The sequence below is a fragment of the Bombina bombina genome, unplaced genomic scaffold (genome assembly GCF_027579735.1).
Source record: "Bombina bombina isolate aBomBom1 unplaced genomic scaffold, aBomBom1.pri scaffold_545, whole genome shotgun sequence".
NCBI lineage: Eukaryota > Metazoa > Chordata > Amphibia > Anura > Bombinatoridae > Bombina > Bombina bombina.
Genome location: NW_026511065.1, coordinates 49883 through 63392, shown reverse-complemented (window position 1 = coordinate 63392; position 13510 = coordinate 49883). Strand labels below are relative to the sequence as shown.

Sequence of the window (13510 nt, the reverse complement as noted above, 5' to 3'; positions counted from 1 at the left end):
TGGAAGTTACTTTGATGTGATATGACTATGAAATATTGACATCTGATATTGAAATATAAATTTTCTGTTAGGCTAAATGAAATATAAATGCTAACAAGAGAAATTTACTAATGCAGTAAATTATAACATGTTTAATAGGAAAAATTGAATAGTTATCAATATAAATTATTTAATATAAATAATGTTAGACACATGTTTCATATCAAAATGACCAGAGAGGTAATGTGATCCTACCCATCTGTGATTGATATTGTGAACTTATTAATATGAGGGAATTATGGCAGTTATTACACATTTTAAAGAAAAATTTTAAATGTTCAGAGATGTGTTTAAATGTATTGCTATGTTTGTATGTCTGCTGCCACCTAAGGGCCAATACCGGTATAGCAGTTAAAGGATTTGTTTCTGTGGTGACCGAGGGCCAATCCAAATAGACATCCCACCTAACCAATGGGATGGTCAGATCTCGTAGGGCCACTCCCATGGTTTCATAAATGAGTGAAAAAACTTATTTAAGTAAATGCAGGAGGGAGAACAACACAGAGATTTTTGCTGACTTGAATGATCTACTGCTGGGCGTTCAAAATACATTCATTCTGAGCAAGCTGATCTACCCTTTTCTCAGTGATTGCAAAATTTACTTATCTATTTTCTGAGATGAAACAAGGAATCCTTGGTAACTGAACTATCAATTTTGGTCATTTTGGTGACGTATATATATATATATATATATATATATATATATATATATATATATAAAGAAAGAGGGTTGCAATTAATATTTTAACACAGATATATGCATAATAGCTGTAGTTTAAAGTATAGTTGAGAGACTTAAAGGGAGCAGTTTTATATTGTAGTTTATATTCAGTCTGTATATTGTTAAATACATATTCTTGATGCTAAATTGTTTTATCTATACAACTATAGAGTTATAACTCAGAATTGTTTTTTTACATAAATAATATATACAATTTCTGATGTTTTAATAGAAGTGTATATTGTACTATTGTTTAAATTAAACTGTAAATCATATTGCTGAATGTTTGTAGCTGCTACTTTGGGTCTCATTGTAATATTTTAAATGCAGCTCTAAATGAAAGGCTGGGTTTAAAGGTAAATTTGCATGAGCTTTGCATAGCATATTTTATTTGAATAGTTTTAAACGCATATAGTGTCGACTCTTATTCTGATTCTCACAAATATACACATTTCAATATGTTCATAAATATTAACTAATAATAAAGAATTCAGGTATTTATATTAATTTTGTTGTCTTAGTAGAAGTATATTGATTGTGGGTTCAGTCTAAAGAAAGATTGTTAAATATATTCCCTGCCATATACTCACACATTGTTTATAAATAATTATCATATTGATATAGTATGTTTGTGGTAAATAGAAATTATTATAGAAGAGAGAAAAAAATTCATATTTCGAATTGATATTTTGAAAATATAGAAGTTTTTTTTTTTAAATTGAAATATTGATTTTCGTGTTCAAGATTAATATTTTGAAATATTATTAAAAATTAATTTTTTTTGAAAAATTAATAAAAATATTAATTTTTCATATTAAAAAAAATTAATCAAAAATATTAATTTTTCATATTTCAAAATTCATAAAAATATTAATTTTTCATATTTCAAAATTCATAAAAATATAAATTTTTCATATTTCAAAATTAATCAAAAATATTAATTCTTCATATTTCAAAATTCATAAAAATATTGATTTTTCATATTTCAAGATTAATAAAAATATTAATTTTGTCATATTTCAAAATTGATATTGATATTTTGAAGATATAATTTTCTTTCCCTATCTCTTATTGGTCAAAATTGTATTAGCATTTTATCTTATTAAGTACAACACTTAAATAATGATGTCTTCAGCAAAAAATAATGCTAGCGTTTCTGTGCAAGATGAAATAGTGTCCTCCCCAAGGTCCTCCGTCAATGAAGTGATTCAGAAAAAAATGCTCAAATTAGACGCCATGAATCACATCATGACTAGACTTGATATTGGGGACGATGTCTCCAGGTATATTAATGAGTGTAAAGATAAGGCCAAAGATTTAGTTAAAGATATGTGGTTTGAAGATGGGGAATTATACCAAATGTTACCGCAACTTAATAAATGCACGGAACTTAGGGGGCGTGATGAATTAATTTTCTAAACTTGCCGATCCTAATGTATTTGAGCTGTGAGATGTCTAACCAAATGGCAGGACAGAACAGACAATTAGGGCGGCTAAGGGATGAAAATGATTCATTACGAGAATTTCAAGATTCCTTTATTCAAGCAAAGACAGAGGTTTTCCATGCTAGCCAAAAGGCTGCTGTCTTAGATAAATATAATCAGGAATTAGTGGCTGATTTTAAAGCTTTCGAAGAAGAATAGGAAAAGTGCCAAGATGAAAATAAAACTTTAAAAGCTAGATATAATGAGGCTGAAAAAGCATACAAGCAGGCAATAAATAAATTACAGAGACAAATTAGCAGCTATAAGGACTGGGACAGAAATGAGTTTCAAGATCCCAGGCGGGAGGATAGACAAAGATACCCAAACTATAGCCCTAATTCAGGCCCAGAGGTAATTTTTTCCCCTAGGCAACTACATAACTCTGGGGGACCAGAAAATCATTACGCTTCAGATGAAAGGCACTCTAGCTCAAACAATAAGTCCCCTGTAAGATCTAGTTATGTACCAAATAAAGTGTATGACACCCCACAATAATTAAATTCCTAAAGATTACAGTACGCCCATTTTCTAAAGGGGGGACCACTTCCATAATTGACCACTTAGAGGCCTTTGAAAACGCATTATCTATAATGAGTGTTACAAGTGAGCAGTTAAAAATTGAATTTCTACCCTGGGTATTTGAAAGTAAGCATCACAAATTCTTTGCTTCACTAAAGGATATGAATATTCGTTCCTGGAGTGAAACAAAACGACAATGCAGAAAAGAATTCAGACAACATCGCACTAAAACGGCAGCGAGAATAGCTGTATATGGTTTAAAATGTAGTGTGAATCAAAGTCCAATCGAATTCCTTTCTATATTGAAGAATGCGTACAGCATGGCTGAAGATGATCCCATATTTGAAGGTTCAGAGTTTGTGAATATATTTTTTGAAGCGCTACCCACACCCATCAAAATCAACTTAGCTAGAGATTTTGAGGAGAACTGTTCATTGGAATGGCTGATCAAAGAGAGTACGAAATTATACTCTATTCAGCAGTCCAGTGAACAGGGGGATAAAAGGGAGAAAAAGCCCAATCCTAAAATAGTGGCCGAAACTAGGGTGTCACCTGAACCCCTAAATTTGGAGTCTAAAAAGAAAACCTACGCGGAAGTGGCCAGAGAAAACGGGCCATCTCCACAGAGGTTTAACTCTACCCCTCCCCCAACACGGGATGAGGCGCAGAGAGACTATAGCCAAAGCAGGGGACATACTCAGGCGAATAATTACGCCCAAAGAGAATACCCACAGAATAATGGGTACCCCCGCAAAGGTAGATACAATAGACGGCGAAGGTATTCTCAGGATAACCAGACACCCCAAGTACATAATGCTCCCCAAAATAATAATGCAGAACAAATTGAACCCCAGGTGCAACCACGCCAGGATAGAAATAGCAGCTCTAATTCTGAGGGGAACCAATGGTTTAAGAATCATTATTATGGGGCATCAAGAGACAGGGGTAACTTGTACAATCAAGTAGATCAGCTTAGTACCCAGCTAATTCGGTTAAGCGAACAAGTCGCTAATATGAGTCAAAAACTTACGGCTCAGCAACCGAACAATACTTTTTTAGGGGTACAGCCAGTGGTCAGCAGTGGACCACAGGCACAGTCATAAACACTGCGGTATCACCTAAGAGGGAGGGGAGAGATATACAAAATGTAATAATAAATATCAATGATACTAATCATGTTCTCTCCCCACAGACCGGAAACGGACGATTTAGCCGTGATGACAAACAACCTCATCCGAGAAAAATTAACAAATCTCTTCCTTTGCAGCACTCTCTTAACCTTATTTCCACAGATGCAGTACACAAGAATCCAGCCGAACCTGTCATAGAGGAGACTGGTAGGTATGAAACTCCTTCTGCATCGGAAAACATGGCGAACTCAGGTAACACGTGGTGAAGCCCACAGATGTATGATAACGCCAACTTTATGTGTGAAATGGTAGAAAATGTAGGAAGGTATTATGTATTAGTTGAGCTGCAAAATTCAGTCTCCAACCCTATCATGGGATTAATTGACACCGGGTCTCAGGCAACTATCTTATCCCACAGGTACTACACACAGCTAACTGAGCTAACACCCCACAAACCTAAAATAAAAGAATTTGACGGTTCTCTAATAGGAGTTGGGGATGATTCTCTAAAAGTCTACGGTACGGCTTGGGTAAAATTTAAACTGGGGAACAGGGTCATAAGACACACTGTCATTATAGTGGATCTGCCAACTGATCGTTTAATTATTGGTAGTGATCTCCTGAAGCGATTAAGCACCATAATTGATTGCATAAATAATGTAATTTGGTCACAAGTTAAAAGGCCTATCAATTATGAGAAATCTGGTATATACCACCCCCGACATAGCTGTCACGTGGTGGAAGAGAAACCAGATGCTGTGGAGATTCATTTCAGGAATAATTCTGTACCTGAAATCACTATTCTACAAATAGATGATCAGACTCCTTTAAGTGGCTCTGATGGTAATACTTTTAAAATTTCACCTGGAAAGATAGTGAATATTTCCCTAGATGTATTAACCATATCACTCCACAATACCTCACAGCTCAATACCTCACAGGGATTGAGAGAGTTAAAGAGGATCTATTTATCCCTATACAAATGCATGACCTTGGTACAACAAAATATGCCAAGTTGAGTTTAAAACAGGAAGCTAGCTATATAAGCGAAGGCTTATTAGCACAGATAGCTGAACCTAAAGTGATTTAATATCTTTCTCCCCAAGACCACAGTGTCAGCAACCTGGATGACAGGTTTGAAAGCTATAACATCACAGCTAAGTGCTTATTATCTGTCTCTATAGGTAATAAGTCAGTGAAGCACCTGTTTTTAGTTTTAAATACTCCCCATAATCAAATATACATTGGCAATGATATCTTACATAGATATGCCATACAAATAGATTTGATTAACTCTTGCCTCTGGAGCAGGTTAAAGGGGGACCCTGAAGTATTTCAGGATGAAAATGCAGCCCTGAAATCAAACCAGCAATTGCCATATGCTGTGAATATGCAGGTGTCTAGCGATGTTATAATTCCTGCCGGGGCTGATAAATTTCTTTTACACTTACAGGTAAAGAGAGGTCAGAAATTAAAAACTTCTGAAACACTAATTTGCCTCTCCCATAGAATACAAAATCTGGGTGTCACAGTAACCTACACTCCTATGGTGAATATTGGAACTGTTCCAATACATATTATTGTGCATAACATGACCCCACAGGATATAACATTATCCAAGGAAACTACCATAGGATATGCGCTGGAATCAAGTTATTACACTTTTGGATTCCAGAATAATGTAATTGGGCTAATACCTGAAGGATACCTAACAGAAGAACAATTAATAGAACAATCCTTTGCATCTATGCCAGAGGGTCTATTTAATATTCAGTCTATTTATCTCTTCAGCTCAGAGGAAGGTATCTGTAAAATTGAAGAAGCCTCTCTAGTGTTTGATCAGCCAATCAAACAGCAAGATTACCCCAATACCCAGAGTCATGGGAGCAATGTAAATTATAATCAAGGGGATCTCACCTCTAGGTTGGAAGAAGCCTATGAAATAGGACAGCCTGAAATCTTTCCAGGATTTCAACAAATAGTCGAAGAGCAAATATCCTTAGCTAATGGCTGTTCCAGCGATGATGAACGCCAACTGCTGCAAGAACTCCTGTTGGAGTACAAGGATATTTTCGCTAGGGATTCTTATGACTGTGGTACTACAGACTTGCACATTGCAAGGATACAAACAGATCCCAATGCACCACCTGTCTTTGTTAAACAATACAGACTTCCTTTAGCCTCATATGATTCTGTTGCAGAAATAATAAGGAACCTGGAAGAAAGAGGTATTATCAGACAGGTGCACAGCTCTTACAACAATCCTATTCTAGGTGTTCTTAAGTCCAATGGACAATGGCCTTTGTGTGCTGACTTAAGACAGCTAAACAAACGAGTATACATGTCTGGCTGGCCTGTACCATACATTGACCAATGCCTAGCGCAGATGCAGGGATCCAAAATTTTCACTGCCATTGATTGTGCACAGGGATATTGGACCATAAAGGTACATGAAGATGACCAATATAAGCTAGCATTCTCTTTCCAAAAGGTCCAATATGCATTCCAGAGACTTCCATTTGGATACATAAATTCTGGACATGAATTTGCTGTATTCATGCATAAGGCTATGCCTGATGCACTGGAAAGGGGGACCTTATCTTATGTTGATGATGTTTTAATCAAAAGCACAGACTTTGAAAAACACATTGCAGAGCTTAAACACGTCCTCAGCCAACTTAAAAGGGCAGGTGTCAAATTATCCCTACAAAAAGCTCAATGGTGCCGCACCCGTGTTAACTTCTTGGGACATGAAGTTACTTCTGAAGGGCTAAATCCTCAGAAGAAAAAGGTGGAAGCTATAGTGAATTCTAAAAACCCAACTAACTTAAAGGAATTGAGATCATTCCTGGGTATGACGAATTATTCTTGCAAATTCATTGATAAATATGCAGAGTTAGCTAAACCACTTCTACTTCTTCTAAAGAAAGATGTGAAATGGCACTGGAGTGAGTCTCAAGAGACAGCCATCAAAGAGCTGAAGAGAAAACTCACACAAGCACCTTGCTTAGCGTACCCTGAAGGTGGTAAACCTTTCTTCTTAGAGACAGGTTACACAGATGTAAGCATGAGTGCTGTTTTATACCAAAAGCATGACAATTTAAACAAAGCCATTGCTTATGCGAGCAAAACTCTATCCCAGTAGAAATAAAATTTAGCGATTGCGAAAAAGCCCTCTTATCTACTGTATGGGCTCTACAAAATTTCCGCAGCTATATACAGGGCGAGAAAATTATTGTATAAACGGCCCAACAACCTTTGCTATATTTGCAAAGTGAGAGAATAAGAGATGGGAATTTGTCAAATAGCCGCATAACAGCGTGGACTCTTTCCTTACAAGGCTGGCCATTAGAAATTCGCTACAAGCAGAATAAAAAGAATCCATTCGCACAAGGGCTTGCTGAGCTCCACGACTGTACTGCTAGAGATCCTGGGGAAGAATTATCAGACAATGATTTCCTGGAGGAACAATTGCTTTCCTTATATAAAATGTACAATGAGGACCATTGTCAAACATTACCCTGGGTGTAATGACCCAAATAACACATGATTGAATGAACAAAAGTTATAGTAAAGTCTCCTTATTTCTTGAATTTCTGTAAATAAAGTTTGAACATTTAGCATTGCTGATATATATATATATATATAAATGTGTGTTCCTTACGTATTACCCCTTATATTATGACTTAACATAAGGGGATGTGAGCAAGGGTTTAATATTGATACAAAGCTTATATATTGCCATTCCTTTAAGCAACAAAGTAAACTTTAGTACTCAGTACAAGTATGACAAGATATATATAAACTAGTTAACATAGATTTATATGACATTGGTGAATTGTGTGTTAATTGCGCAGTAAATGTATATACAAGTAAGACTCTGCAGATTATAGCAAAAATATATCACAATGCAGTCTCAGCACAAACGCTGTACTCACGAGGAGAATGGAGGATGCAGTCTGAGATCGGTTGAGACCGGAAGCAGCTGAAGGTGACGTCACCCGGTGTTCTGTGAGGCTGTCAGGTCTGGAGATAGAGCGTAGTAGCAGAGGTAACTGCACAGGAAGCAGGGAGAGTGTTGTCAGAAAACACTGAGCAACCAGGTAGGCAGATACTGCAGGAGAAATCCAGCTGAAGTTAATCCCTTAGTAGAAGGGGGAAGGAAACAGCTGAGTTCAGTAGCAGTGTAAGACAGGCTGATACAAGGGTGTGACCAGAATACCAAGCAATGTATTCTGGGAGCACCTAGACTTTATAGGATTATGGGATAAATGTCTTAAAGGCACAGTACACATTACAGATCACCCCTCCAAAGATGAACACCACTGGGGTTCATGGATGAGGACGTTCAGGATTCCGCCGATGAAATAAGGAAACCAAACGTGGAGCAGATAAATTCGAAGCCGGCTCCCAAGAATCGTCGTCAGAGGTGTATCACTTCCAACGAATTAGATATTGTAATCTCCCAGACACCTTTCGGGAATCCAGGATACTCTGTACTTCAAATTCACGTTCTGGCTCAATGGGAGGTACCACAGGCAACTGATCCACCACTGTTCGTAATGATTTGTACGGTTTCAAGAGGGACACATGAAAAGTGGGGTGTATTTTATAGTGACTAGGCAGCTCCAAAGTTACAGCATTTTGATTGATCACTTTTTGCACAGGGAAAGGTCCTATGAAGAACCTATTAAATTTTTTCGAGGGAGCAGTCAAACGTAGGTGCTTTGTGGACAACCATACCAGATCTCCTGGTTTGTACTCGGGTGACGGTTGGTGCCGCAAATCATAAAACTTTTTCTGTCTGTCTTTTGATGCCTGTATGTGATTTGCAGTTATAGTGAAGGTTTCAGCAATAGTATTAACCAAGTCATTAACGACTGGGGAACTATTTTCTCTTTGCTCAAGATAATTGAAAGTGGGATGAAACCCAAAGTTGGTAAAAAAAAAGGGGTACTTTTGGTTGAAGAGTTCAAGGAATTATTGTGAGCAAATTCTGCCAATGGCAGTAGATCTGCCCAATTATCTTGTTGTTGAGTGGAAAAACATCTTAGATACTCTTCTAACCATTGATTTGTGCGCTCAGATTGGCCATGTGTCTGTGGATGGAAGGAGGTACTCAAGCGTCTAGTAATGTTTAATGTTCTACAAAGATCCTTCCATAAGTTTGAGGTAAATTGGGTTCCTCTGTCAGTTGTTATAGACAGAGGTAACCCATGTAATTTGAAAACATTCTGAATGAATAAAGATGCAGTTTCCAAAGAAGTTGGTAACTTGTGGTACGGAATAAAATGGCACATCTTGGAGAAAAGATCTACCACTACTAAGATGGTATTGAAAGATTTAGATGGTGGTAGATCCACAATAAAATCAGCTGCTATATGCGTCCATGGCCTTTCTGGGATGGGCAAAGAAAGTAGCTGTCCATAAGGTTTTTGCCTATTAATTTTACATGTGGAACACGTTTCACAAAGAGAGACATATTCTTGTACATCATTCCTCATTTTAGGCCACCAATAATTGCGTTTAATCAGATCATAAGTATGTTGTATACCCGGGTGACCTGATAACTGTGAGTCATGAAAGGTTTGTAGGATAGTTTGTCTTTTCTGTGGAGGAACGTATATGTTATCTCCGTTGTAGTATAAACCATCGGTTTTTCTAATTAAATTTTCCTTTGGATAGGTTACATCAAGAAGCTGTTCGCTTTTGAGTTGTAATTCTGCTGGAATGGTTATTCCAAGGCAAGGGGTAAAACATTCTCTTGGTATCACGGAACCAAATGAAGGTTTGATCTGAGGTTTTTCCATAAGTCTCGATAGAATGTCAGCTTTTCTATTTTTACTTGCAGGTCTATACGTGAGTATATACGAAAAGCGAGAGAAAAATAAACTCCAACGCACCTGCCGTGCTGTCAATGTCTTATGTGTCTTTAAGTATTGGAGGTTTCTGTGGTCTGTAAAGATTTGTATAGGATGTTCTGTACCCTCCAAAAGATGTCTCCATTGTTCTAGAGCTAACTTCATGGCTAACAATTCTTTTTCTCCTATATGGTAGTTAAGTTCTGATGAAGTTAACACCCTAGAATAATATGCCACAGGGTGTATAGGAGCTGAGCTAGTTTCTTGTTGAGATAAAATTGCACCAATTGCATATTCAGAAGCATCTATTTCTAGAATATAGTGATATTTTGGATTAGGGTATTGCAGTATAGGTGCTGTGGTGAAACTGTTTTTTAATGCTTAGAAAGCTTGATCAGCTTTTTGTGTCCAAAGGAAAGGTATAGTACTCTTAGTTAACGATGTTAAGGGTTTGGATATTGAAGCAAAGTTTTTAATAAATTTCCTATAGAAATTTGAGAAACCGAGAAATTTTTGAACATCTTTCTTGGTTTTAGGTGTTGGCCAGTCTTGGATAACCTGTACTTTTCCATTATCCATGGATATACCATCTGGTGTTATATGGTAACCTAGGAAGGTTATATCCTGGCTATGGAAGATACATTTTTCAAGTTTGACATAAAGATGGTGAGCTTGTAATCTGGAAAGAACTTTCCTTACATGCATTACATGTTCCTGTAGGTTTGATGAATAAATTAAAATATCATCTAAATAGATCACAATGCAGATATCCAAAAGATCTCTAAAAATATCATTGATAAATCTCTGAAAGGTTGCGGGAGCATTACATAGCCCAAAGGGCATCACAGTATATTCATACAACCCGTATCGCGTTCTAAAAGCAGTGAGCCACTCATCTCCTGGTCTCATGCGAATAAGGTTGTACGCCCCTCTTAGATCTAACTTAGTATAGATAGTTGCTCCCTTCAACCTTTCAATCAGTTCAGGTATCAGGGGCAAGGGGTATCTATTTTTGACTGTTCTTTTATTAAGTTCCCTATAGTCTATTATAGGTCTTAAACTTTGATCTTTATTACGTACAAAGAACATCCCTGCTCCTGCAGGTGAAGTCGAGGGACGTATAAACCCTTTACACAAATTATCTGTCAGATATGTTTTTAGTTCCAATAATTCAGGTTCTGAGAGGGGGAAAATATGACCATAAGGTATGTCAGAACCTGGTATCAAATCTATTGGACAGTCATAAGATCGATTGGGAGGTACATTTTCTGCCTCCTTTTTACTAAAAACAAGCTCAAAATCAGTGTATTCAGGTGGTATAGGATGTTCCGCCACCGTCATGATTGTACAATTCTGGTTACAAGTGTTTTCACAGTATTCAGAATTAAATGTGACACTACTTGTTTGCCAGTTAATGGTAGGTTGATGCAATCTCAACCATTGTAATCCCAAAACCACTGGGAAAATAGGAGATGTTAAAACATCAAAAGAAATATATTCTTTATGGTCATTAGATATCATAAGTAAAGGTATTGTCTCATGTGTTATGGGACCTGATTCTAGTTGATTGCCATCAATTAAACGTACTGACACAGGTATGTTTTTTTTAATTAAGGGTATTTTATTAATCTTAACTATATCAGAATCAATATATGACATGAAAGCTCCCGAGTCAATAACAGCGTCAAGCGGATGCTGATGGTGTTCCCACTGTAGAAAAATAGGAAATTTTGTATAAGTCAATTTTTCATTAGGAAAAGAGAAAATCAATGTTGTGTCATGTCCCTTACCTTTCTTAGGTTTTTTAAGGATAGGACAACTTGAGACTTCATGCTCCTTGGAAGCGCAGTACTGGCATAGATGGTTTTCTTTTCTTCTTTGCTTTTCTTCAAATGATAGAGGGCCCCTTATTACCCCTATATCCATAGGCTCGTCACCTAGCCTTCCTGGAGTGGGGTTTGTGTGTGCATCTCTATGTCTGGTTGGATTATCTACAGTGTACCTTTCTCTTTTCCTTTCTCTTATCCTATGGTCTATTTTAATAGCTAAGTGAATCAGCTGCTCCAAATCTTCTGGGATATCCATTCTGGCTAGTTCATCCTTAATGAGCTCAGAAAGTCCCAGTCTGAACTGATTTCTTAATGATATAAGATTCCTTTCTGAATCTTTTTGCCAAATCTTAAATTCAGATATATAGTCTTCTACAGCTCTCTTGTTTTGTTTTAATGCTCTCAATTTTGTGTCTGCAGTGAGCTGTCTGTGTGGATCCTCATACAGAGTAGATAAGGCTTTAAAGAATTCATTTGAAGAATTTAGTATAATATCATTCTGTTCATATAAACTGTCTGCCCATGCTCTGGGCTCTCCTCTTAAGTAAGAAATAATTGTTAAAACCTTAGTTCTTTCATTTTGAAATGTTTTAGGTTTCAAGGAAAAGAAAAGTGTGCAAGAGTTAAAAAACTGTCTGTATTGCTGTCTATTCCCTGAGAATATATCAGGAGGACTGACAGGAGGCTCTGGTATTGTTTCAGAGTGAGGTTGCATTTTATTCAAACCTTCAGTAATTATTCCCTTAAGTGTTTGATTCTCAATTTGCAATTCTCTCAGCCCTTGACTAAGCTGATCTACTCTTTGTCCTAAAGTTAGTACTTGATTATATAACTCCTGGGGATCCATCATTCTTTTTTATAGGCTTGGTATTTCCTGTAATGACCCAAATAACACTTATGATTGAATGAACAAAAGTTATAGTAAAGTCTCCTTATTTCTTGAATTTCTGTAAATAAAGTTTGAACATTTAGCATTGCTGATATATATATATATATATATATATATATATAAATGTGTGTTCCTTACGTATTACCCCTTATATTATGACTTAACATAAGGGGATGTGAGCAAGGGTTTAATATTGATACAAAGCTTATATATTGCCATTCCTTTAAGCAACAAAGTAAACTTTAGTACTCAGTACAAGTATGACAAGATATATATAAACTAGTTAACATAGATTTATATGACATTGGTGATTCGTGTGTTAATTGCGCAGTAAATGTATATACAAGTAAGACTCTGCAGATTATAGCAAAAATATATCACAATGCAGTCTCAGCACAAACGCTGTACTCACGAGGAGAATGGAGGATGCAGTCTGAGATCGGTTGAGACCGGAAGCAGCTGAAGGTGACGTCACCCGGTGTTCTGTGAGGCTGTCAGGTCTGGAGATAGAGCGTAGTAGCAGAGGTAACTGCACAGGAAGCAGGGAGAGTGTTGTCAGAAAACACTGAGCAACCAGGTAGGCAGATACTGCAGGAGAAATCCAGCTGAAGTTAATCCCTTAGTAGAAGGGGGAAGGAAACAGCTGAGTTCAGTAGCAGTGTAAGACAGGCTGATACAAGGGTGTGACCAGAATACCAAGCAATGTATTCTGGGAGCACCTAGACTTTATAGGATTATGGGATAAATGTCTTAAAGGCACAGTACACATTACACTGGGTATATGTTGATGGTTGTTCTTACCATGCCACTATTGATAATGAGCGCAGATTAGTCGCTGGCATTGGTATAACTTGGGCAAATGGATTCCCAAATATATCTGTAGGTTTTAACATTGGACCAAGATCCAGCCAAGTTGCAGAACTAACTGCTATTCTAAAAACCATTGAAATGGCTATTGAACATGGTATTCATGAATTTGTGATCATAACTGACTCAAATTATGTGCGTGACAGTTTTGTTGAATACCTGCCAACTTGG

General features: G+C 36.8%; 1 long non-coding RNA gene across 1 annotated transcript; it reads right to left on the bottom strand.

Annotated features, from left to right (window-relative positions):
- Nucleotides 1–11354: 11354 nt before the first annotated feature.
- On the bottom strand, nucleotides 11355–11601 carry LOC128643587 (uncharacterized). Its single transcript, XR_008399841.1, has 2 exons — nucleotides 11545–11601; nucleotides 11355–11464 (listed from the first exon to the last, which is right to left on the bottom strand). It is a non-coding gene; the product is annotated as an uncharacterized LOC128643587 (long non-coding RNA).
- Between the last annotated feature and the right edge of the window lie 1909 nt (nucleotides 11602–13510).